Source organism: Dryobates pubescens, chromosome 10 (genome assembly GCF_014839835.1).
Source record: "Dryobates pubescens isolate bDryPub1 chromosome 10, bDryPub1.pri, whole genome shotgun sequence".
In the NCBI taxonomy this organism is placed as follows: domain Eukaryota; kingdom Metazoa; phylum Chordata; class Aves; order Piciformes; family Picidae; genus Dryobates; species Dryobates pubescens.
Window position 1 is genome coordinate 16386476 of NC_071621.1, and position 26278 is coordinate 16412753.

Below are 26278 nucleotides of genomic sequence, written 5' to 3' on the forward strand. Positions count from 1 at the left end.
TAAACAAACTGACAGATAAGTGAGGGAAGAAGCAGCTCCTAAACATCTCCCTGCTGCTAAAGATCCTTGTCAGTTGAGATTTGTCTGTGCTGCTGTTGGGAACAAGGGCTCACTAGAAAATGCAGTTTAAAGGCACTTCCCATTGCCCTGAAGAATCACAGAATGGCTCAGGTTGGAAGGGATCTCAGAGCTCATCTCCTCCAACCTCCACACCATGCCCAGGGACACCTCTCAGCTACACTCAGCTGCTCAAGGCCTCATCCAGCCTGGCCTTCAACACCCCCAGGATGGAGGCAGCCACAGCCTCCCTGGGCAGCCTGTGCCAGAGTCTCATCACCCTCACACTGAAGAACTTCTTCCTCAGCTCCAGTCTGACCCTGCTCTGCCTCAGCTTCAAACCATTCCCCCTGGGCCTGGCTCTAGACACCCTTAGCAAAAGTCCCTCTGCAGCCTTCCTGCAGGATCCCTTCAGCTCTTGCAAGGCAGCTCTGAGGTCCCCCTGGAGCCTTCTCTTCTCCAGGCTGAACACCCCCAGCTCCCTCAGCCTGGCCTCAGAGCAGAGCTGCTGCAGCCCTTGGATCATCTTTGTGGCCTCCTCTGGGCTCCCTCCAGCAGCTCTGTGTCCTCCTTGTGCTGGGGACAGCAGACCTGGAGGCAGGATTGGAGGTGGGGTCTGAGCAGAGCCAAGGGGCAGAATCCCCTCTCTTGCCCTGCTGCCCACACTCCTCTGGCTGCAGCCCAGCACACAGCTGCCTGCTGGGCTGCCTGAGGGCACCGCTGGCTCCTGGGGAGCTGCTCAGCACCCAGCACCCCCAAGTCTCTTTCTTCAGGGCTGCTCTCACCCACTCTGCAGCCAGCTCAGTATGTCCTCCACAGCCACCACCACCACCTCTCAAGGTTGGCTTCCCAGATGTCTCATTTTCTATATATCACAGTATCTCAGTATCACCAAGGTTGGAAGAGACCTCAAAGATCATCGAGTCCAACCTGTCACCACAGACCTCATGACTAGACCACGGCACCAAGTGCCACCTCCAATCCCCTCTTGAACACCTAGCCACTCAAACACATCCAGCAGATGTTATCACTTTCTTTTAGGGTATGAAAGGTGCTACAATTTCTGCCCAAATGCTTTTAATTCAACAATTAAACAAACCCCAATCAAAACCAAAAGCAAGGCAGAGATTTCCTCCCTCTCCATAGGCCGGTCCAAGAGCTGTTACAACAGCTTCCTAATCCAGCCTCCAGTCCTCCTTAATCCCTGCACCAGTCTAATTAAAGCCATTAAACACAATTCTGGAGCTTGTGTTGCCACTAACCCCTGCTGAGGACAACTGGACAAAGTGCCAAGCAGCAGTTCTCAGTCTGGGCTTCTGGAGGAAAGGGAGCAGCAAATAGCTGTTGTGAGGCTCCTTGGAGAGTGTGTTTGGAGCGCTTCTGAAGTGATAACACAGAATCATGGAGTGATAGAACCACAGAATGGTCTGGGTTGCCCTCTATGTGTCTCTGGGATTCACCTTCTCCATCATCCTAGGAGCTCTGTCACCACCTCTGGCCCTTCAGAGGGTTGGCTTAGTCCCACCCCCAGCTTTCTGTGGGGTCCCCACTGGTGATGTCCTCACTCTCTCTGTGCTTCTGTTGCAGACAATGTTCTTTGATGACCTTCCTTTCCACTTTGTGCTTCTCCATCACTCCAAAATCCACCCTCTCTCCTCTGTCTTTTTGTCTGCCTGCACCTCAGGATGGGTTTCTATCACAACAGCTTTTTATGGCTCTTGCTCTTCTTTCTGGATTCCCAAGGAAAGCCTTCATCTGCCACCAGAGCTGGTAAGGTTGAAGCCATCTATCAACCAAGACTTTACTGAGGTGGCTGTCCTGGGTTTGCTCTGAAGAATCATAGAATACTCCAGGCTGGAAGAGACCTCCAAAGGTCATCCAGTCCAGCCCCCTCTGCACTAAGCAGGGACATCCTCAGCTAGCTCAGGTTGCCCAGAGCCCTGTCCAGCCTCACCTTCAATATCTCCAGGGATGAGGCCTCAACCACCTCCCTGGGCAACCTGTGCCAGTGTTCCACCACCCTCATGGGGCACAACTTCTTCCTCACATCCAATCTAAACCTGCTCTGCTCTAGTTTGAAGCCATTGCCTCTTGTCCTGTTCCTGCAGGCCTCTGCAAACAGTCTCTCTGCAGCCTTCCTGTAGCCCCCTTCAGGTACTGGCAGGCTGCTCTTAGGTACCCCCAGAGCCTTCTCTTCTCCAGGCTGAACACCCCCAGCTCCCTCAGCCTGGCCTCACAGCAGAGCTGCTCCAAGCCCCTGAGCATTTTCCTGGCCCTCCTCTGGACCTGCTCCATCAGCTCCAGGTCCTTGCTGTGCTGAGGGCTCCAGACCTGCACACAGCACTCCAGCTGAGGTCTCCCCAGAGCAGAGCAAAGTGGCAGAATCACCTCTCTGGCTCTGCTGCCAGCGCTGCTTTGGCTGCAGCCCAGGCTGCCCTTGGCCTTCTGTGCTGCAAGCTCACACTGCCTGCTCCTGTCCAGCTTCTCCCCCCCCAGCACCCCCAAGTCCTTTTCCTCAGGGCTGCTTTCCATCCCCTCCTCCCCCAGTCTGTATTGACAGTGAGGATTGTTCCAGCCCAGGGGCAGAGCCCTGCACTTGCTCTTGTGGAACCTTCTGAGGCTCACCTGGGCTTCACCTCTCCAGCCTGTCCAGGTCTCTCTGGATGCCATCCTGTCCCTCTGGTGGATCCACAGCACCACTCAGCTTGGTGTCTTCATCCAACTACCCCACTCCTAACCCTCACAATCAGAGAATCCTGGAATGGTTTAGGCTGGAAAAGATCTTTAAGATCATCAAACCCAACCATTAATCTAACACTACCAAGTCCACCACTAAACCATGTTCCTCTGCACAGCTTTTAAATCTCTCCAGGAATGGGGATTCCACCACTGCTCTGGGTAGCCTGGGCCAGGACTTGAAACCCTCAAGGGGAAGAAATTGTTCCTCATGTCCCACCTAAACTTCCCCTGGGGCATCTTAGAATCATAGAATCACCTCAGAGATCATCAAGTCCAACCTATCACCTAATACCTAACACCTCCTGACAACTAAACCATGGCTCCCAGTGCCCCATCCAAGCCTTTCTTGAACACCTCTAGGGATGGTGACTCCACCACCTCCCTGGGCACCACATCCCACATCTCCTTCTGGGAAGAACTTTCTCCTCACCTCAAGCCTCAACTTCCCCTGGTGCAGCTTGAGACTGTGTCCTCCTGTTCTGAGAGAAGAGACCAACCACCTCCTGGATACAACCTCCTTTCAGGTAGTTGCAGAGAGCAAGAAGGTCTCCCCTGAGCCTCCTCTTCTCCAGGCTAGGCAACCCCAGCTCCCTCAGCCTCTCCTCACAGGGCTGTGCTCCAGACCCCTCCCCAGCCTTGTTGCCCTTCTCTGGACACACTCAAGTATCTCAGTGTCCTGAGGAGCCCAGACGTGGACACAGCACTCAAGGTGTGGCCTAACCAGTGCTGAGGACAGGGCACAATGACCTCCCTGCTCCTGCTGGCCACACTGTTCCTGATGCAGGCCAGGATGCCATTGGCCTTCTTGGCCCCCTGGGCACACTGCAGGCTCATGTTCAGCCTACCATCAATCAGTAACCCCAGGTCCCTCTCTGCCTGGCTGCTCTCCAGCCACTCTGTCCCCAGCCTGTAGCACTGCCTGGGGTTGTTGTTGAGGCTGTTTCCTGCCATTCAGTCACTGTTACCTGGGAGACTGAACCCTGGGAGACCTTGAGGCCGTTTTTTCTTGTCCTATATCCCTTGTTCTCTGGAAGAAGAAACCAGCCCCCACCTGGCTCCAAGCTCCTTTCAAGAGCTGTAGAGAGCAAGAAGGTCTCTCCTCAGCCTCCTTTTCTCCAGTCCCCTCAGCTGCTCCTCACAGGACTTGTTCTCTACATCCCTTAACACCTTTGTTTGCTCCTTCTTTGGTCATGCTCCAGCACCTCAATGTCAAGAACAAAGCCTCAGCTATATGATGAATTGATTCAGTGACACCCAAACAAACCAAACCAAAACCACCAAAACCCTAACCCCCCCTCCAAAAAAAAACCCCAAAACAACCCACAGCACAACACCAAGAAAATAGGACACAAGGTGCCCCTTGAACATTGATTTCTCATGTCACTGAAGATTTTCTTGCACCTCCCTCACCAGCCCTGGAGGGATTTACAGGCTGTGGAGGTGTGGTGCTGAGGCATGTGGTTTAGTGGTGCCAGCAGGACCAGGGCAGGGATCATCACCCTGGGCTGGGCACTGCTGAGGCCACACTTCAAATCCTGGCTTCAGTTTTGGTTCCCAGAAGGACAGTGAGGGGCTGGAGCATGTCCACAGAAGGGCAGTGTAGCTGGGGAAGAGTCTGGAGCCTTCTGAGGGGAGACTGAGGGAGCTGGGGCTGTTCATCCTGGGGAAAGGGAAGCTGAGGGGAGACCTCATTGCTTTGTACAAGTCCCTAAGAGAAGGCTGGGGCCAGGAGAGGGTTGGTCTCTTCCCCCAAGGAACAAGGGATAGGACAAGAGAAAAGGGCCTCAAGTTGCACCAGGGGAGGTTTAGGTTGAACATGAGGAACAATTTAGCCTCTGAATGGGTTGTCCAGGCCTGGCTCAGGCTGCCCAGGGCAGTGGTGAAGCCCCCATCTTTGGAGGTGTTTCAGAGCAATGGAGCTGTGGTGGCTGAGGAACATGGTTTGGTGGTGGACTTAAATAGGGTTAATGGTTGGATGTGATGATCTTAAAGGTCTCTTCCAACCAAAATGATTCTCTGACTCTAATCTGTGTTGCCACTTCATCCACTTACACAGAGTCTTCTTCTTTTAACTCACAGCATTTTCAGGAGACCTTGAAAAATTTAATCATCCCTGAGACTTCTCCTTCCCTTGTCAGACCTCCTAAGATGCAGAATGGAAGCACTCATGGAGAGAACTCAAGACAAAAGCCTGATTACCCTAGAAGAGCTGGACTGAAGGGAAAGGGTTAAACCCCAATTATTGCTTTAAGCCTAACTCCTGATTCTAAGTGAATCTAAAACCCAACTCCCAGCAGAGTTGCTCTGCTTTCTCTACCACCTAACTCTGGCAGCTAGCTGAAGAAATTAGGTTAGCAATGTTTACCAGGCACAGGGAAATAAAAGCATCTTCCTACCAAGATTCCATCCTAGGATTCATCACACTTCTTCTGCCCACACCCTGTCTGCAGAGTCCTCTTTGGACTTACTGCATTCCCCTATCCCAGTTAAAGAGCTTTTTATTCCCCCTCCAAACTCCAGTGGAAGGATGGCAGCCAGAAGGAGCTGGACAGGCTTCAGAAGTGGGCCAGGGACAGCTGCAGGAGGGCCAACAAGTCACAGTGCAAGGGCCTGCAGCTGGGGCAGGCCAAGCCCAGGCACAAAGCCAGGCTGGGTGCAGAGTGGGGAGAGAGCAGCCCTGAAGAAAGAGACTTGGGGGTGCTGGGTGCTGAGCAGCTCCCCAGGAGCCAGCAGTGCCCTCAGGCAGCCCAGCAGGCAGCTGTGTGCTGGGCTGCAGCCAGAGGAGTGTGGGCAGCAGGGCAGGAGAGGGGATTCTGACCCTTGGCTCTGCTCAGACCCCACCTCCAATCCTGCCTCCAGGTCTGCTGTCCCCAGCACAAGGAGGACACAGAGCTGCTGGAGGGAGCCCAGAGGAGGCCACAAAGATGATCCAAGGGCTGCAGCAGCTCTGCTCTGAGGCCAGGCTGAGGGAGCTGCGGGTGTTCAGCCTGGAGAAGAGAAGGCTCCAGGGGGACCTCAGAGCTGCCTTGCAATAGCTGAAGGGATCCTGCAGGAAGGCTGCAGAGGGACTTTTGCTAAGGGTGTCTAGAGCCAGGCCAAGGGGGAATGGTTTGAAGCTGAGGCACAGCAGGGTCAGACTGCAGCTGAGGAAGAAGTTCTTCAGCCAGGAGGGTGGTGAGAGTCTGGCACAGGCTGCCCAGGGAGGCTGTGGCTGCCTCCTGCCTGGGGGTGTTGAAGGCCAGGCTGGATGAGGCCTTGAGCAGCTGAGCCTAGCTGAGAGGTGTCCCTGGGCATGGTGTGAAGGTTGGAGGAGATGAGCTCTGAGGTCCTAAACAATTCTATGATCCTATGAATAAATTCCTAGTCCACCCCTTCTGCTCCAGATGATGAACTTCTTAGGAGAGGGGAATTTTCTCCTGGGTGCTCTCCACAGCACATCACACACCTCACCCTACACTAAACCTCAGGAGCAAATTCCCTACCTGCAGCAGAATCTTTCAGACTCCTTCTGAAAGAAATGCTGCAGAGAGGACAAATTATCACTGAGCAGGCAAGGAGAGAGGATTTTTATTAGAGCACTGAGCCTGCCTCCTGGAAAAAACCAAATTGGTCTTCAGCAATCCCTGATTTTCTCTTTTGCTCTTATTGGACAGCAGAGGAGGAAGGAACTGTTAGGAACTGTTTACACTGGGAAGGAAAAAAGCCTGAGCAAGAGGGAAGGTGAGGATAAGGAGGGAGAAGATGACACTCAGCAGGCAAACTGCTCACAGAAATCCTTCAGCACCAAACATCTGGCAGGTAGCTGGGCAGGCCACGACTTCTGTTGTAATTGCAGCACCCCTCAAGGATCAGCACTGGGACCAACCTTGTTTAACTTCATCAGTGACATGGACAGTGGCATTGAGACACCCTCAGCACTGAGCTGTGTGGTGCAGCAGACAGGCTGGAGGGAAAGGATCCATCCTGAGGGACCCTGACAGGTTACAGAGCTGTGCCCATGACAACCTCATGAGGTTCAACCAAACCAAGGGCAAGGTCCTGCAGCTGGGTCAGGGCAATGCCAGGCACTGCTAGGGGCTGGGCAGGGACTGGCTGGAGAGCAGCCCTGGAGATAAGGCCTTGGGGGTGCTGGGGGAGGAGAAGCTCAACAGGAGCCATCAGGGAGCACTTGCAGCCCAGAGAGCCAAGCACAGCCTGGGCTGCAGCAAGAGAAGTGTGGCCAGCAGGGCCAGGGAGGGGATTCTGCCCCTCTGCTCCACTCTGCTGAGACCACAGCTGGAGCTCTGTGTCCAGCTCTGGAGCCTCTGTTCCAGGAAGGATCTGGAGGTGCTGGAAGGTGTCCAGAGCAGGGCCATGAGGAGGAGCAGAGGGCTGGAGCTGCTCTGCTGTGGAGACAGACTGAGAGAGTTGGGGTTGTGCAGTCTGGAGAAGAGAAGGCTCTGAGGAGACCTTCTTGTGGCCTTCCAGGATCTGCAGGGGGCTACAGGAAAGCTGGGGAGGGACTTTTGAGGGTGTCAGGGAGGGATAGGACTGGGGGGAATGGAGCAAAACTAGAAGTGGGGAGATTCAGATTGGATGTTAGGAAGAATTTCTTGCCCATGAGGATGGTGAGAGCCTGGCACAGGTTGCCCAGGGAGGTGGTGGAAGCCTCATTCCTGGAGGCTTTTACAGCCAGGCTGGATGTGGCCTGCTGGAGACAGTCCATGGGAGGCTGTGAGAATGCTGAAGGGACTGGAAGAGCTCTGCCATGGAGAGAGGCTGAGAGCCCTGAGGCTGTTTGGTCTGGAGAGGAGAAGGCTGAGAGGGGACCTGATCAATGTCTATCAACATCTGAGGGGTGGGGGTCAGGATGAAGGTGCCAGGCTGTGCTTGGTGGTGCCAGCAACAGGACAAGGAGCAATGGACATAAACTGGAACCCAAGAGGTTCCACCTCAACACAAGGAGAAACATCTTTGGTGTGAGGCTGCTGGAGGCCTGGAGCAGGCTGCCCAGAGAGGTTGTGGAGTTTCCTTCTCTGTAGACTTTCAAAACCCTCCTGGGTGTGTTCCTGTGTGACCTGTCCTGGGTTATCCTGCTGTGGCAGTGGGGTTGGACTGGAGCTCACTTCCAACCCTATCATTCTATCAGTCTATGATCTGCAGCACACTTGGCTATGCCACATAAACTGACAGATCAAAAGTAGAAAGTCAGTCCAGAGCACCTTGAGAAGCCTGGATGTCAGAGATTGCCTCCATAAATCTTCTTCAAACCTCCCTTTGTTCTAAAATCAGGCTTTTGACAGCTGAGTTCTTATTCCTTGTGATGGGAAATGTCACCTTCCTAAGCATGTCCCACTCCTCTAGCAGTCTCCATCCATCAGCAGTTTCCAGCCATAAAGCATCACAGGGCTGCTTTGTCAACAAAAGAGCTCCTCAAGGCCCCAGACTAATCACTGGGGGATGGCCAGGTTGATGTTCCTTGTCCTGCCACTTGCTGATGATGCATCTCTGGGGCACAGCATCCATCACACACCACACACACAGAGGCAAAGGACACCACAGGTTTCATCTGAAGAGCTGCAGCAGGTCTGGGAAGTGACACAGCCCAGCTTGGGGACCTGCAGTCACAGCTCTCCTGTGTGTGATTGGCCTCTGACTTTGGTCACCATCATAGAATCATGGAATCAGGGAATCAGTAGAATCATGATATCATAGAATCAGAGACTCACAGAATCAGAGAATCAGGAGACTCATAGAAATATAGACTCACAGAATCAATAGAATCATAGAATTGGGGTTGGAAAGGACCTTTGAAGGTCATCTCTCAGATCCCACCTGGGAGTGCAGCTCAGCCTGGGATCTGCCTGTGTGGAAAGGGATCTGGGTGTCCTGGTGGCCAAAGAGCTGAAGGAAAATGAGTAATGTGCTGACCCAACAGGCTGCTGGGTTCTGTCAGCAAGGGCATCACCAGCTGAGATAAAGAAGCCATTACCCCACTCCCCTCATGCACCCCCAGTCTAATGAAGACCACCAAAAGGACCTCAGCAAAGGTCATAAACCTTCCAGATGAGTTCAGAAAAGCTGAGGTCACCAGAGCTAAGTCCAGGCCCAGTTCACCACCCTCCAAATTCCACTCACACACTGCATACAAACCAGCCTCCTGCACCACCACACTGAAAAACATCTCCAGCACCCCAACCCACAGATAACAGAGGTGGGTTTAGACACACATGGACTTTACCCACCATGATTAACCACTTAATTGCTGGCATTCCACAGGATTTGGGGCACTTGGGTACTTCCCCAAGCAGGAAATCACCTAAATAAACCAAGTTAAGAGGCTGAGCACACAAACACTCAAGAGCTTAACTCAGTTTCTTCTGCCTTTGGATTTCTGAGCAGTTTATCACCCTAAATCTGAAAGGGGAAAGTTCAATCCAAGCTAAAAACACCCAAGAAGTAAACATCTGAAGCGGTTGGTAAGAGATCCCAAGCAGGGCAGTCACCCCCCAATCAACTTGAAGAGGACAACCAGCAGCTGCTCAGCAAAACTCTCCCCAGGCTTCATCAGCTCCACTCTTCAAGAGCTCCAGGGACCAAGTTGGGAGCTCAGACACTGAGCACACACAAAGCTTAAGCCTGAAGCTCTTAACCTGAAGCAGATTTGGGCTAGGGAACCCCTTGGTCCAGGAGCCAAGATTGAAGAACAGCTTCTTACTTAAAAACCATCTCACCTTCTAGATCTTCCACCAATGCCAGCCCCACTTCTGAAGGAGAACTGAACCCCTTGGCCCAGGAGCTCTTTTTCCATGCAAAGCCAACACTGAAGAACATCTCAGTTAAAAAACATCCCATCTTCTAGATCTTCCACCAATGCCAGCCCCACTTCTGGAGTACAACTGAACCCCTTGGCCCAGGAGCTCTTCTTCCATGCAAAGCCAACACTGAATAAGCTCTCAGTTGAAAACCATCTCACCTAGATCTTCCACCACTTCTCCAGTCTGAGCCACTCAGCCTCCACATCTCCTTTCTCCCTACCTCACAACCCACCCTTGGCTTTGCCTCTTTCCCTTCTGCAGCCCTGGACCTCTGCTTTTAAGCCTAGAAGCAGCAGCTTAGCCCCAAGTGTGCCTCCTGCTGTTGCATCAGCTTGGAGATATGGGGGGCAGTGTTCAGAACAAGGGGACAGGTGCAGCACCAAAGAACCTTTTTCCTTCTCTTAGCCTTTTTCTTCTAGCACAATATTCAACCAAACTCATAGGATCATTAAAGCTGGAACCCTAAGACCATCAGTCCAAGCTTCAGAGGGGGAAGAGGGAGATGGAAAGGGATCCATCATTGTTGCTTCAAGATTGGCCCAAGAAAGGATGAAGAAAGGCTCCTCTAAAATCACAGAGTGGGCTGGGTTGGAAGGGATCTTTCCAGCTCCATCCAGTGCAGCCCCCCTGGATTCAGCAGAGACATCTTCAACTGGATCAGGTTGCTCCAAGCTCCATCCAGCCTGGCCTCCAACCAGGGATGGGGCTTCTGCCTCCTTGCTGGGCACCCTGGGCCAGTGCTCACCACTCTCATTGTACTTCTAAATTGCAATGCTGGCCACTTTCTGTCCCATCCCACCTCAGATGGGATGAGTTGCCATGAGTGAGATGGATGAGGAAGAAGCAACAGCCTGATTTTGCCTGTACCCAACCAGCAAACATCTAATCAGGGTTAAGTTTTGCCCAAAGCTGAGCTGTAATCCTTCTGAGTGTTAAAACAGTGAGAGGACAAAGGGTCACAGCATGCCTCTGAAGGTCCCATCCCATCCCACTGCAGTGCAGCCAGGAGCATCTGGGTCAGGGCAATCCCAGGCAGTGATACAGGCTGGGCAGGGACTGGCTGGAGAGCAGCCCTCAAGAAAAGGCCTTGGGGGTGCTGGGGGAGGAGAAGCTCAACAGGAGCCAGCAGTCAGCACTTGCAGCCCAGAGAGCCAAGCACAGCCTGGGCTGCAGCAAAAGAAGTGTGGCCAGCAGGGCCAGGGAGGGGATTCTGCCCCTCTGCTCCACTCTGCTGAGACCACACCTGGAGCTCTGTGTCCAGCTCTGGAGCCTCTGTTCCAGGAGGGATCTGGAGGGGCTGGAAGGTGTCCAGAGCAGGGCCATGAGGAGGAGCAGAGGGCTGGAGCTGCTCTGCTATGAGAACAGACTGAGGGAGTTGGGGTTGTGCAGTCTGGAGAAGAGAAGGCTCCCAGGAGACCTTCTTGTGGCCTTCCAGGATCTGCAGGGGGCTACAGGAAAGCTGGGGAGGGACTTCTGAGGATGTCAGGGAGGGATAGGACTGGGGGGGATGGAGCAGAACTAGAAGTGGGGAGATTCAGATTGGATGTGAGGAAGAATTTCTTGCCCATGAGGGTGGTGAGAGCCTGGCACAGGTTGCCCAGGGAGGCGGTGGAAGCCTCATCCCTGGAGGTTTTGAAGGGCAGCCTGGAGGTGGCTGTGAGCAACCTGCTCTGGTGTGAGGTGTCCCTGGCCATGGCAGGGGGGTTGGAACTGGCTGCTCCTTGACGTCCCTTCCAACCCTGACAATTCTACGAGCAGCCCTCTGCAGTGCTGCTGACTGTCTGCATCTGGTTTTCAGCAGCTCTGACTTGAGTGGGAGCAGAACACTCAGTGGGTATCCTGGCAGCTGACATTTAAAGTTCATGTTACTAAGCAAGCAGCACAACATAGGAAAGTGGGGGAGGGAGGAAAGAAAGCAAAAGAAGAGTCAGTCCTGGGTTTTTTCCATGCCCCAGCACAAGAACAGCTGGATTGGGTCACAGTGACACTGCAGTCAGTGTCTTCTCCATCCCAGGGGCTCCTCTGCAGCAACAACCACATGTGAATAAAACCTGGGGGGTGTGGAAAAGGAAGCACAGGGCAGACAGAAAGTGGTATTTGTCCAGAGCACCATCCAGCCTGTGACCAGGTGTGGCACAAAGAGGGTGGAAAGTGGCCCAGAAAAAAGGACCTGGGGGTGCTGGTTGACAGCAGCTGCAGATGAGCCAGCAGCATGCTCCCAGGTGGCCAAGAAGGCCACCAGCAGCCTGGCCTGGAGCAGCAATGGAGTGGCCAGCAGGAGCAGGGCAGGGATTGTCCCCCTGGACTCAGCATTGGTGAGGCTGCACCTCAAATCCTGGGTTCAGTTTTGGGCTCCCCACTCCAAGAAGGACATTGAGGGGCAGGAGCAGGGCCAGAGTGGGGCAACAAAGCTGGGGAAGGGTCTGGAGAACAGGGCTGGGGAGGAGCAGCTGAGGGAGCTGGGGGTGTTTAATCTGGAGGAAAGGATGCTGAGGGGAGACCTCATTGCTCTCTACACCTCCCTGAGAGGAGCTTGGAGCCAGGTGGGGCTTGGTCTCTTCTCCCAAGGAACAAGTGACTGGATGAGAGGAGCCTGAAAGCCTGAAAGGAGGCTGCAGTGAGGTGGGGCTTGGGCTCTTCTCCCCAGTCTGAGGTGACAGAAGGAGAGGCAATGGCCTGAAATTGTGCCAGGGGAGGGTTAGGTTGGAGAGGAGGAAAAATTTCTGCCAGAGTGGTGAGGGATTGGCAGAGGCTGCCCAGGGAGGTGGTGGAGTCCCCATGCCTGGAGGTGCTCAAGAAACCTGTGGCCATGGCACTGTGGGGCCATGGTGTGATGGCCATGGTGGTGCTGGGCTGAAGGTTGGACTGGAGGATCTTAGAGGCCTTTTTCCAACCCAAACAAGTCTATGCCACAGATTCACAGCAGGACCCAAGCCTTTGCCCCAGGCCAGGGAGCAAACACATGCAGCATTTTGCCTCCTTTTTAACCATAAGGCAAACCTAAATTATTTACTGAGAAGAAATTAAGCCTAATAAACACTAAACCCCTCCCCTCCCTTTCACTCTGCCAAGCCTCTGGAGGAGCAGCACAATCCTCCTGTGTGCTCTGCTGATTACCTTGGCTTTATTAACTTGATCAATCAACACAAGAAAATAAGCTTGACAGAGTCTTGCTGCAGTTCCAGCTTAGGCATCTCCTCACCCTTGGTGGATATTGCACCCCAAATCATTTCACCCAGCCCCCCCCCCCCCACTAAACACCACCACTCCATCACTATTTGTCATCCCTGGGGCACCCCAAAGCTCTTCTCTCTGTGGAGGGAGCAGTGGGGGGAAGGGGAAGGCTGTTTGGAGGACACCACAATTGAATATAGGAGATAAAATCAGATACCTCTTGGATCTGAGGGTCCTCGGGGTGGAGATAATCCAGAGAAGAGGCTGCCTAGGGCTGGAGGGGCAGTGAAGTCTTCACAGCATTCCACAGCTCTGCAGCAGCAACCAACAGAGAGAAAGAGAGAGACCTGTGAGGCTCTGTGGGCAAACCTGCCAGACAGAAAAGAAGGGCTCCTGCTAGCCAAGAGGGGTCTGCAGCTCCACTGGAGCAGAAGGAGCAACGGGCACGTGGGAGACATGCAGGCAGAAAGGGAGGAGCAATGGAGCTGCAGGAGTAAGAGGAGGAGAAGGGAGAGAGATATGGAGACCAGCAGCTGTAACAGAGACAGCAAGATGTGAATGGTCTGGGAGCCCTTGGGCAGGGCCTGTTGGGACAGGCCAAGGAGGGGGGATGGGTTGGAACTCAACGAGGGAGATCCACACTGGAGAGAAGGGAGAAATGTTTGACTCTGGGGGTGGTGAGAGCCTGGCCCAGGTTGCCCAGAGAGGTGGGACAAGCCCCATCCCTGGAACCATTCCAGGCCAGGCTGTTTGGGGCTCTGAGCAGCCTGCTCTAGCTGGGAATGTCCCTGCTGGCTGCAGGGAGGTTGGACTGGATGACCTTGAAAGGTCAACCCAAACCATTCCACGAGTCATGTTCCCTACCTGCTGTCATTAAGCAAATGGAACTAGCTCAACTTGCCTTCCCTTTGGAGATGAGGGGAAATTTCTTTGCTGCAAGAGTGGTCAGGGATTGGCAGAGGCTGCCCAGGGAGGTGCTGGAGTCCCCATGCCAGGAGGTGTTCAAGAAACCTGTGGAGATGGCACTTGGGGCCACGGTTTAGTGGCCATGGTGGTGTTGGGGGGATGGACTGGATGATCTCAGAGGCCTTTTCCAACCCAAATGGTTCTGTGATTCCCCAAAAACACCCAGGATGCATTTCCCCCTCCCATGTACAGGGATTTGCCCCTGCAAATCAACTTATCACAGCTGCACTCTGCAGCTCAATGATCTTGTGGCCAAGAAGGCCAAGGGTATCCTGGGGGCATCAAGGAAAGTGTGGCCAGCAGGGCTAGGGAGGTTCTGCTGCCCCTCTGCTCTGCCCTGCTGAGACCACCCTTGCAATCCTGTGTCCAGTTTGGGGCTCCCCAGTTGAAGAGAGGCAGGGAGCAGCTGGGCAGAGTCCAGGGGAGGCTGTGAGGATGCTGAAGGGACTGCAAGAGCTCTGCTGAGGAGAGAGACTGAGAGCCCTGGGGCTGTTTGGTGTGGAGAGGAGAAGGCTGAGAGGGGACCTGATCAATGCCTATCAATATCTGAGGGGTGGGGGTCAGGCTGAAGGTGCCAGGCTCTGCTTGGGGGTGTCCAATGATAGGACAAGGACCAAGGGGTACAAGCTGGAACCCAGGAGGTGCCACCTCATCATGTTTGGGGTGAGGCTGCTGGAGGCCTGGAGCAAGCAGCAGAGAGGTTGTGGAGCCTCCTTCTCTGGAGACTTTCAAACCCCCCTGGATGTGTTCCTGTGTGACCTGTGCTGGATGATCCTGCTCTGGCAGGGGGGGTTGGACTGGGTGACCTCTGGAGCTCCCTTCCAACCCCTCCCATTCTGTGATTCTGTGAGTTTGGGTGGAACATTCCCATGGTGCACAGTGACAAAGTCCACACCAACTACACTTTGCCTATGCTCTCCTGAAGATTTGTGCAGAAAGCAGAAACCTTTTACACTGGGCCCAGGAGAGCTGGGGAGGGGCTTTTGAGAAGGGCTGGGAGTGACAGGATGAGGGGCAATGGAGTGAAGCTGCAAGAGGGGAGACTGACAGTGGAGATGAGGAAGACATTCTTGGCAGTGAGGGTGGGGAGACACTGGCACAGGTTGCCCAGGGAGGCTGTGGATGCCTCCTCCCTGGAGGTGTTCAAGGCCAGGCTGGATGAGGCCTTGAGCAACCAGATCTAGTGTGAGGTGTCCCTGCCCATGGAATTGAATGATCTTGAGCATCCCTTCCAACCCAAACCACTGATGAAACAGCATCAGGAGGGGACCAAATCAGAACCAAGGGCTTCCATGCCACAGACAAGAAAGCTCAAGCCTTCATTTGCACCCTTGCTAAGCAGCCCTGTGTCAGGATTTGGGGACTAAAGAGGCCAAAGAAGAGCTTTGCACGTTACTCCTCCATCCTCCCTTCCCAGCTGACACCAAAGCTCAAGAGAAGTGAAACCAACAGACCTGAAAATAAAGCAGAGCACATGGAGGGGGGGAAAAAAGCCTCTCCAGCAGCTCCAAAAGCTTCCTGCATTAGAGAGAGGAACTGAAATCTCACTGCTCCCAACCCAGCACCCACCAGGGCTCCTTGCTCCAGTTGCTGCCTTTAATCAGCCCAGCTCCAACAGGTTTACATTAAACACAATCTTTATTGCTCCCAACCAATGACCCACCACCAGCACCACCACTCTCAGGGTGAAAAACAGGATGCAAAGGATGTTGAAAGCAGTAAAGCAAGTGGGAGTTTCCTTGGGAATGCTGAGCCAGCCCAGCTTTCCCTGCAGCCTTACACCAAGAGGGCTCTTTAAGCCCTTGCAAATGAAATGGGAAATGAACAGGGAGAGAAAAAACAGATAAATCTTCATTTTTATTGCAGTGCCTGGAACTGCCTACTGCAGGAAACCACTGCATCCCAGCATGCTGGGGTGGGAAGGGACCTCTGGAGCTCAGCCAGGCCAGGCCAAGCCCAGCCTGCTCCAGCAGGGCACCCCCAGCAGCTTGCCCAGCAGCACCATGGCCAGGGGGGGTTGGAAGCTCTCCACACAAGGAGACTCCACAACCTCTCTGGGCAGCCTGCTCCAGGCCTCCACCACCCTCACAACAAACAACTTTCTCCTCCTCTCCTGCTGGCAGCTCCTGGCTGCCAGTTTGTGCCCCTTGGCCTGTCCCTGGGCAGCAGATGCCAGCCCCATCCTCTTGCCCCCCACAGCCCCTTCAGCTCTTGCTGAGCATTGCTCAGCTCCCCTCTGGGGCTGCTCTTCTGCAGGCTCTCAGCCCCAGGGCTCTCAGCCTTTGCTCCTCACAGAGCTGCTGCAGGCCCCTCAGCCTCTCCCCAGCCTCCCCTGCACTCTCTCCAGCACTTCTCAGTCTCTCTGCAGCTGGGGAGCCCAGAACTGAACCCAGGACTCCAAATGTGGCCTCAGTAGGGCAGAGTAGAGGGGCAGCAGAATCTCCCTCAGCCACCTGGCCACACTCTTCTCCATGTCCCACCCTAGACCATTGTCCTTCTTGGCCACAAGAGCACATTGCTGGCTCCTGGGCACCTTGTTGTCCCCCAGCACTCTCAGGTCCTTCCTTGCAGAGCTGCTTTCCAGCAGGTCAAACCCTCACATCTACTGGTGCCACCACCATGCCATCTAAGATGGTAACCTCAGAGAGTAGTCCAAACTCCCCCTGCTGATGTTCCAACACCCAGAAAAACCTCCACACTGTTGCTACACTCAGGGAAGCATCTCAGTCCAACCCTGCTCCAGTTGGAGGTGTCCCTGCTGACTGCAAGGGGGTTTGGGCCAAGATGACCTTTGAGGGCCCCTTCCAACCTGATCCAATCTGTCAAATTCCAGCCTGCTCCGTTTCCACCCTTTCAAGGAGCATTTCCAACTCTTGGGCTTGAATCCAGGGGTTTGGAGGCTTTTCTGCCTTGCCTTTATGGTCTCTCAGCTCCAAGACATCACAGCTCCAAACCACATTAAGGAAACATCTTGAGGAGGGAGGGGAAAGCACCAAGTGAATTCCAGCAGAAAGGGGAGACTTGACAGATCTCATCACATCAAGCTCTGCAGCCCCAAACCAGCCTCTCTCCCTCTCTCTCTCTCTTTCTGAGCACATTCTGTGCTCAAAGGAGCCTCAGTGCTTCAGGAGGTACCAAATATAACAGCAGCCCCATTTTAACTTCCTTCCAGGAATACACACACACACACAGAGGCATTTGTCAAGAAGACGTGGGCTGCAGCTTCAGTTCCAACAGCTCCAGTCAGAGAGCTAAACAAGTGACTCCTTTTGTGGCAAGGAAGGAGCAGAAAATAATCTGAGTTCAAGCAAATGGAGGAGAAAAAAAAAACCCACCCACCCCCAAGCCTTCCCTGGAAGAGAGCCATGGAGATGAGCAGAGTGCTGGAGGACAGGCTGGGAGAGCTGGGGCTGCTCAGCCTGGAGAAGAGAAGGCTCCAGGGAGACCTCAGAGCAACCTTCCAGTACCTGAATCATAGAATTGTCAGGGCTGGAAGGGACCTGAAGGATAATCCAATTCAAACCTCCCTGCCATCACACTGGAGCAGGTTGCTCAGAGCCACATCCAGCCTGGCCTTAAAAACCTCCAGGGATGAGGCTTCAGTACAGGAGAGCTGGGGAGGGACTTCTGAGAAGTCCCTGGGAGTGACAGGATGAGGGGGAATGGATTGAAGCTGGGAGAAGGGAGATTGAGACTGGAGATGAGGAAGAGATCCTTGCCAGTGAGCCTGGGGAGACACTGGAACAGGCTGCCCAGGGAGGCTGTGGATGCCTCCTCCCTGGAGGTGTTCATGGCCAGGCTGGATGAGGCTTTGAGCAACCTGGGCTGGTGGGAGGTGTCCCTGCCCATGGCAGGGGGTTGGAACTGGATGAGCTTTGAGGTCATTCTGTGAATCTATGACTTGTTCACCCTTCAGCAATTTTCATGCCTTGCTCTGCTCCACCATCACCAGCATCAATCACAGGACCATGGAGCATTCCTCTGACTGCTTTTCCACCTCAACCCTCCATGGCTTTGCCATCACTACTTCATTTCCCAGAGCTCTGACAGATAAAGTTGCTTCAAGGCCAAGCTTGGAAAACCTTTTTCTCTCTTGATATTTGGACAGCTAAAGAAGTCAATAAGGGTCCAAGGAAAGGCTCCCAACCAGGGCTGTCGGTGTCAAATGGGACCTGACAGGCTCCAGAGCTGTGCCCAGGACAACCTCATGAGATTCAACCAGACCAAGGGCAAGGTCCTACAGCTGGGTCAGGGCAATGCCAGGCACTGATAGGGGCTGGGCAGGGACTGGCTGGAGAGCAGCCCTGGAGAAAAGGCCTTGGGGGTGCTGGGAGAGGAGAAGCTCAACAGGAGCCAGCAGGGAGCACTTGCAGCCCAGAGAGCCAAGCACAGCCTGGGCTGCAGCAAGAGAAGTGTGGCCAACAGGGCCAGGGAGGGGATTCTGTCCCTCTGCTCCACTCTGCTGAGACCACAGCTGGAGCACTGTGTCCAGTTCTGGAGCCTCTGTTCCAGGAAGGATCTGGAGGGGCTGGAAGGTGTCCAGAGCAGGGCCATGAGGAGGAGCAGAGGGCTGGAGCTGCTCTGCTATGGAGGCAGACTGAGAGAGTTGGGGTTGTGCAGTCTGGAGAGGAGAAGGCTCTGAGGAGACCTTCTTGTGGCCTTCCAGGACCTGCAGGGGGCTACAGGAAAGCTGGGGAGGGACTTTTGGGGGTGTCAGGGAGGGATAGGACTGGGGGGGTGGAGCAAAACTAGAAGTGGGGAGACTCAGATTGGATGTTGGGAAGAAGCTCTTCCCCATGAGGGTGGTGAGAGCCTGGCACAGGTTGCCCAGGGAGGTGGTGGAAGCCTCACCCCTGGAGGTGTTGAAGGCCAGGCTGGAGGTGGCTGTGAGCAACCTGCTCTGGTGTGAGGTGTCCCTGCCCATGGCAGGGGGGGTGGGACTGGATGCTCCTTCCAACCCTAACAATTCTGATTCTGTGAATGCACTGAGGCTTTCCAGCCACCACCAGCACCACCATTCAGCAGGAGGACAAGACTGCAGCAGCCCTTTCATGCTGGGGGCCAAGATTATCTCCAAGTTCACCTTTTTTTGTTCATCTCAGGCTTGCTAAAGAGACAGAACTGCCTGTCCCCACCTCCCATTAACCTTGTCAGTGGGGACCTTTCTTCAGCTGTGACAGCATCGATACCTCCTTGCCTTGTGCTGCCACACAGACACTCAGGAAAAATCACCCTTCTAGGGGGGGGCTTTTGTTTGGGGGGGTTTTCCCCTCCCCTTTTCTGTTTGCTCTTGACCACAAGTCAAAGCAATTAGGGTCAGAATAGCTGGATGCTGCTGCAGGGAGAAGCTGGGATGAGCTGCAGGAAGATGAAGGTTATCCAGCTGCCTACACACACATCGCTGCCCTTCTGTCACTACCCCCAAATGCAGTCAGAAATGGGCAGGACTGAAGAGAAAGTGTTCAGCTGAGGACAAACAGGACATCTAGGTTCACATGGATAGACCTCACCTGGAGTATTGGGTCCAGTTCTGGTGTCCTCAACACAAGAAGGAGATGGACCTGATGGAGGCAGTCCACATGAGGCCACAAAGATGACCAGGGGGCTGCAGAGCCTCCCCTCTGGGGACAGGATGGGAGAGTTGGGGCTGTTCAGCCTGGAGAAGAGAAGGCTCCAGGGAGACCTTAGAGCTGCCTTCCAGTACCTTAAGGGGACTACAAGAGAGCTGAGCAGGGACTTTTGAAAGGAGCTAGGAGTCAGAGGACGAGGGGGTATGAACTGAAGCTGGAGGAGGGGAAACTGAGACTGGAGATGAGGAAATTCTTGGCAGTGAGGGTGGGGAGAAACTGGAACAGGTTGCCCAGGGAGGCTGTGGATGCCTCCTCCCTGGAGGTGTTCAAGGCCAGGTTGGATGAGGCCTTGAGCAACCTGGGCTGGTGGGAGGTGTCCCTGCCCATGGCAGGGGGCTGGAACTGGATGACTTTTGGAGGTCCCCACCAACCCAACCCATTCTATGATTCAAGGGTGTGCGGTTGAGTTGGGAGCAAGGAGACACCACAGAGGAGACAGCAGAGCCCTTTGGCACAGACAGTGTCAGCCTTAGCATATGAATGAAGGAAGATTAAGGAATTCAGCTGTGCAGAGAGGGACCTGGGAGTGCTGGGAGACAGGGTCACTGTGAGCCAGCAATGTGCTCTCATGGCCAAGAAGGCCAAAGGTCTCCAGAGAGGCATGAAGAAGAGTGTGGCCAGGTGGCTGAGGGAGATTCTGCTGCCCCTCTACTGTGCCCTACTGAGGCCACATTTGGAGTCCTGGGCTCAGTTCTGGGCTCCCCAGTTGCAGAGAGACTGAGAAGTGCTGGAGAGAGTGCAGGGGAGGCTGGGGAGAGGCTGAGGGGCCTGCAGCAGCTCTGTGAGGAGCAGCCCTGGGGCTGAGAGCCTGCAGAAGAGCAGCCCCAGAGGGGAGCTGAGCAATGCTCAGCAAGAGCTGAAGGGGCTGTGGGGGGCAAGAGGCTGGGGCTGGCATCTGCTGAGTGCTGCCCAGGGACAGGCCAAGGGGCACAAACTGGCAGCCAGGAGCTGCCACCTGAGCAGGAGGAGAAAGTTGTTTGTTGTGAGGGTGGTGGAGGCCTGGAGCAGGCTGCCCAGAGAGGTTGTGGAGTCTCCTTCTCTGGAAGGACATCAGACTTGATGTGGCCCTGGGCAGCCTGATCTAGTTGGAAATGTCCCTGTTCCCTGCAGGGGGGTTGGACAAGGTGACTTTTGAGGGTCCCTTCCAACCCAATGCAAGCAGTGAATCTGTGAAAAGAAACCATCAGAAACCACAAAATAATTATATATATATATATATATATAATCATATGAGATTCACCTGGAGGAACTGGATGCCAAAACACCTAGCAGGAAATCCAGGCATGGAAAGAAGCCCTTTGGGAAGGCAAAGGAAAACTGCAAGGCTGTTAGGGCCTGGAAGCTCCTTCCCATCTTTCCTCCCCTTGGTGCCTTTGCACCACAGAGCTGCACAGGGAACCAGCTTAGAGCACTGAGCTGGCTTAAAAATAATCTCTCTCTTTGTGTTGGGGTTTTTTTGGGGGGGGGTTGGTTTTTTTTTTCCCCTCTCTGCTGTTCACTGATCTGCTTCACCAGATGGTCCCTCAGAGAGTTGTACCAGCAGTGGGAACAGGCAGCAGAGGAGAAGTCAGCTCCCACAGGAACTGCTTCACCCCTGAGGGAGAAAACACAGGAGGCAGCCAGGAGAATCTGCAGGGAGTGGAAAGGGTGGCACAAGCTGGAGCACAGCTGGAGCACAGCTGGAGCAGGGCAGGTTGAGGGGGGACATCAGGGAGATGTTCTTCACAGTGAGGTCGGTGAGCTACTGGAACAGGTTGCCCAGAGATGAGGTTGAGGCCACATCCCTGGACACGTTCAAGACCAGACTCAGTGTAGCCCTGGGCAGCCTGATCTAGTTGGAAGTGTCCCTGCTAAGGGCAGGGGTGTTGGGCAAGGTGACCTTGGATGACCCTTCCAACCAGATGCAATCTGTGACTCTCTGCTCTCCCCAGGTGCTCCAGCACCTTGGGAATGCTCAGGAGAAAAAGGCTACTGGGACTGATTGTGTCTCCTGAGCTTGCTCCTGCCAAGAGCTGGCCAAGCAAAGACCCAAGCCTGACACTGTCCTGCTGCTGGAAGCAGGTTTAGGCTCCCCAGCAATGACTCTGACCAGGGGAGAGGGGAGAAGGTATTTGAAAGAAGCTCTTTGCAGTGGTGTCCTGTGATAGGACAAAGGGCAGTGGACACAAACTGGAACCCAGGAGGTTCCACCTCAAACTTGAGAGGAGAAAACTCTTTGGTGTGATGGTGCTGGAGCCCTGGAGCAGGTTGCCCACAGAGGTTGTGGAGTCTCCTTCTCTGGAGACTTTCATAGAATCATTGGCTGGTAGGAGTTGGAAAGGAGCTCCAGAGAACCTTGACTCCAACCCCCACTGCCAAAGCAGGATCCCCCAGGGCAGGCCACACAGGAACACATTCAGGTGGGTCTTGAAAGACTTCACATCAAGTCTGAGCTTGAATGTCTCCAGGGATGGGGCCTCAACCACCTTTCTGTTCCAGTGTCTCACCGCCCTCCCTGTGCAGAGCTTCTCCTGATGTCCAACCTCAGTCTCCCCTGCTCCAGTTCCAAACCACTGCCCCTTGTCCTCTCACCCCAGGCCCTGCTGAGCAGTCCCTCCCCAGCCTTCCTGCAGCTTCCTTTCAGATACTGAAATGCAGCTCTGAGGTCTCCCTGGCCTCTTCTCTTCTCCATGCTGAACAACCCCAACTCTCCCAGCCTGTCCCCACAGCAGAGGTTCTCCAGCCCTCACATCATCTTGGTGGCTTCCTCTGGACCAGCTCCAACAGGTCCACATTGCTCCTATGCTGAGGACTTTGGAGTCCTAGGAAAGGGCCAGCTCAGCTTTTCTGCCAAGTCCATATTGAAAAGCAGCAAAAAGATGCATTTTTAAACTCTCCACAGACTACAGGAAGAACTATTCCACAGCAGTGGCCAGCACCACAGCTGAGCATCTCCTGCTCAAGCATCCTGGATGGCTCCTCTCTCAGAGAAACTACAAATTCACCTTCCAACAGCCCTACCAAAAGGGCCTGGAGAAGATACTCTGATCCAAGCTCCTCAGCTTGCCTCTAGCTGGCTGCCTAAGACACCTACAAAGCCTCAACTTCACAGCAGCTGACCACAAAGAGACAACAAAACCTCTGAAGTCTTTCTCTTTCTAGTATTTCAGCAGCAGTGCCCTCCTTGTAGAGATAAGAAATCACCCAAATCACACAGCCTGCACTCCAATCCCTTGGAGATGCTGAGGAGATCAATTCTCAATCAACCAAGGAAGCTGAGTTCCTGAATTCTTCTGCAGATCTGGGCCATGGAGATTTACCAAGTTCTCCTTCAGGTGTCTGTTTCAACTGCTGTTGTGTCTTCTGGAGCAGATCCAAATGTGCCAAAGCCTCCAACAGAGAATCACAGAATGGCTCAGGTTGGAAGGCACCTCAGAGCTCATCTCCTCCAACCTCCACACCATGCCCAGGGACACCTCTCAGCTAGGCTCAGCTGCTCAAGGCCTCATCCAGCCTGGCCTTCAACACCCCCAGGCAGGAGGCAGCCACAGCCTCCCTGGCCAGCCTGTGCCAGAGTCTCACCACCCTCACACTGAAGAACTTCTTCCTCAGCTCCAGTCTGACCCTGCTCTGCCTCAGCTTCAAACCATTCCCCCTTGGCCTGGCTCTAGACACCCTTAGCAAAAGTCCCTCTGCAGCCTTCCTGCAGGATCCCTTCAGCTATTGCAAGGCAGCTCTGAGGTCCCCCTGGAGCCTTCTCTTCTCCAGGCTGAACACCCCCAGCTCCCTCAGCCTGGCCTCAGAGCAGAGCTGCTGCAGCCCTTGGATCATCCTTGTGGCCTCCTCTGGGCTCCCTCCAGCAGCTCTGTGTCCTCCTTGTGCTGGGGACAGCAGACCTGGAGGCAGGATTGGAGGTGGGGTCTGAGCAGAGCCAAGGGGCAGAATCCCCTCTCTTGCCCTGCTGCCCACCCTCCTCTGGCTGCAGCCCAGCACACAGCTGCCTGCTGGGCTGCCTGAGGGCACTGCTGGCTCCTGGGGAGCTGCTCAGCACCCAACACCCCCAAGTCTCCTATGGTGTCCAGAGGTCCCTTCCAACCCCCACCAACCATGCTGGAATTCCATCAACCCTATCATAGAATCAATCAGTCACAAGGATCACCTAGTTCCAACCCCCCTGCCATGGGCAGGGACATCACCTCAGAGATGTGCCCCCAGCATGTCTGAAGGCCTGGTGTGTTGGACAGGGAGTCTTGAATCCAACTTGGAAAGAATCAGAGAAGAATTTGCCACCCAGTGCAGCAGAAACAGCTCCTTTTTGTTCCCTGAAGAAACTCTTGATGCCTGCCTGGAGGCACCAAAGTGCAGAGCAACACTGAGTCATGAAGTGAAGATCTCCAGCACTGTGTTGACTTCCAGCAGATGGTAGTGAGATGTGGCTCTGCTTTGCAGACACTTTTGCTCCTCCTGCTGTGGCAAGCAAAATTTAAACCAAGTACAGCAAATGTGCTGTCAAGAAGAATCCAAGGGTGGTGGCTGGGTCACTGAGATGACTTTCTGGGGCCTGCTTTAATCCTGCCTACCTGTATGAAATCAGTGACTCATGGGAATGGTGCCAAAGGGAATGAGTTCTTATTGCAAAGGATAAAAGGCTGCCAAACTAAGAATCCCAGCATGGTGTGAGTGGGAAGGGAGCTCTGGAGCTCACCCAGCCCAACCCCCCTGCTCCAGCAGGGCACCCCCAGCAGCTTGCCCAGCAGCACCATGGCCAGGGGGGGTTGGAAGCTCTCCACACAAGGAGACTCCACAACCTCTCTGGGCAGCCTGCTCCAGGCCTCCACCACCCTCACAACAAACAACTTTCTCCTCCTCTTCAGGTGGCAGCTCCTGGCTGCCAGTTTGTGCCCCTTGGCTGTCCCTGGGCAGCACTCAGCAGATGCCAGCCCCAGCCTCTTGCCCCCCACAGCCCCTTCAGCTCTTGCTGAGCATTGCTCAGCTCCCCTCTGGGGCTGCTCTTCTGCAGGCTCTCAGCCCCAGGGCTCTCAGCCTTTGCTCCTCACAGAGCTGCTGCAGGCCCCTCAGCCTCTCCCCAGCCTCCCCTGCACTCTCTCCAGCAGTTCCTTGTTTCTTTGCAACTGGGGAGCCCAGAAGTAGACTCAGGACTCCAGATGTGGCCTCAGAAGGGACAAGTAGAGAGGGGAGGAGAGCCTCAGTCTCTCAGCACCACAGGAGGGTGGCCCAGTTCCAGCAGTGCAGATGACACACACAGGGAACAGATTCTCAGGCTGGCTTTTTTAGGGGGGGGTCTGCTGAATTTTATGAGGGGAAAAAAACAGGCAAAACCTTCTTCACAGAAGTCCAAGAGGCTGGTTATGGGCAAAGCAGTGCTAGAAGAAGGCATGGTTTGAGAGCCAGCTGCAAGGCAAGAACCACACTGGAGCAGGTCCTGGCAGGTGTCCTATCAGATCTGAAGCTTTCTAATGGGGATTCCCAGGTCCCCTCAGGCAATAGCTGAGGGATTGGGGTTGCTTCTCTTCCCCCACCATCTGTAACCTAAATTCAACTCTCTCTCTGTTGACTTTTATTACCACACACCCCTGAGAAGCATGCACCCTCTTCCCTGTCTCCTCCATCCTGGCTAGATGAAGACAGCAGCAGCAGTAAGGTTCCCCCTGCCAAGGTGGTGAGGAAAAACAGAGCTGGGTGGATTCAGATTGGATGTTAGGAAGAAGTTCTTCCCCATGAGGGTGGTGAGAGCCTGGCACAGGTTGCCCAGGGAGGTGGTGGAAGCCTCATCCCTGGAGGTGTTGAAGGCCAGGCTGGAGGTGGCTGTGAGCAGCCTGCTCTGGTGTGAGGTGTCCCTGGCCATGGCAGGGGGGGTTGGAACTGGCTGATCCTTGAGGTCCCTTCCAACCCTAACAATTCTATGATTCTATGTCCAAAAGTGTTGCTTTCACCACCAGCCCTCAGAGAGGTCACACATAAGCAGCCCTCTGGTCACACCCAACCTTGGCCAACAGTTTTCCACCCACCTCCTAGTCCACCACTCCCCTGCATGACTACAGGCATGGAGAAAACCTGGCTGCATCTAAGTAGGAGTTATCCAACTGTGCTTGCATCAGCCACAGAGCTGCCCTTTCCCCTCCCAGAGGCCATCCAGGACCTATCAGGAGCAGCAGAGGCAAGAAGAGAGGTGCTTGCAACCAGCAGCTCAGCACCAACGCCAATTGGAACCTGCTCTGTGCTTTGTGTCAAGCCACTGGTGGCTGGCAGAGCTCTGATGGTTTGCTTTGGCTGGCAGGGCTTAGAAAGCTGCAACCTGAGGGGCCAGAGAGAAATCTGTTGAAGAAGTGACCTTTAAAGATCATCTGCAGTCAGCAGAGGCATCTGCAACTACAGCAAGATTGCTCTGAGTCCTACCCCCCCCAAACAACCTGACCTGGAATGGTTCCTGGGATGAGATACCCACAACCTCTCTGGGAAACCCAGGACAGGGTCTCACCACCCTCAGTGTGAAAGGAACAGGGAATCATGGAATGGTTTTGGTTGGAAGAGACCTCTCAGAGGATGGAGTCCAACAGTTAACCCAACACTGCCAACTCCACCACTAAACCGTGGCGTTCAGCGCCACATCTCCACAGCCTTTCAACCCCTCCAGGGATGGAGACTCCACCACTGCCCTGGGCAGCCTGTTCCAAGGCTTAACCACTCCTTCAGTGAAGAAATGTTCCCTAATATCCAACCTAAACCTCCCCTGGAGGGGCAGCTTGAGGCTGTTTTCTCTTGTCCTGCCACTTACTGCCTGGGAGAAGAAACCAACCCCCACCTGCATCCAATCTTCTCTCAGGGAGGTGTGAGAGAGCAAGAAGCTCTCCTCTGAGCCTCCTCTTCTCCAGTCTAAGAGAGCAGCCCTGTGGAGAAGGACCTGGGAGTCCTGGT

General features: G+C 54.4%; 1 protein-coding gene across 2 annotated transcripts in view; it reads right to left on the bottom strand.

The window, feature by feature from the left end:
* The window catches only part of FAM168A (family with sequence similarity 168 member A), a 219915-nt gene that overhangs the window by 135239 nt on the left and 58398 nt on the right, over positions 1-26278 (bottom strand). The window contains exon 2 of one of the 2 annotated variants that reach the window (XM_054164558.1): positions 12985-13079. The exons of the other annotated variant lie outside the window; for it this stretch is intronic. The gene's annotated coding sequence lies outside the window, so the exon portion shown is untranslated. The remainder of the gene's footprint in view (positions 1-12984; positions 13080-26278) is intronic. 2 annotated transcript variants of the gene reach the window in all.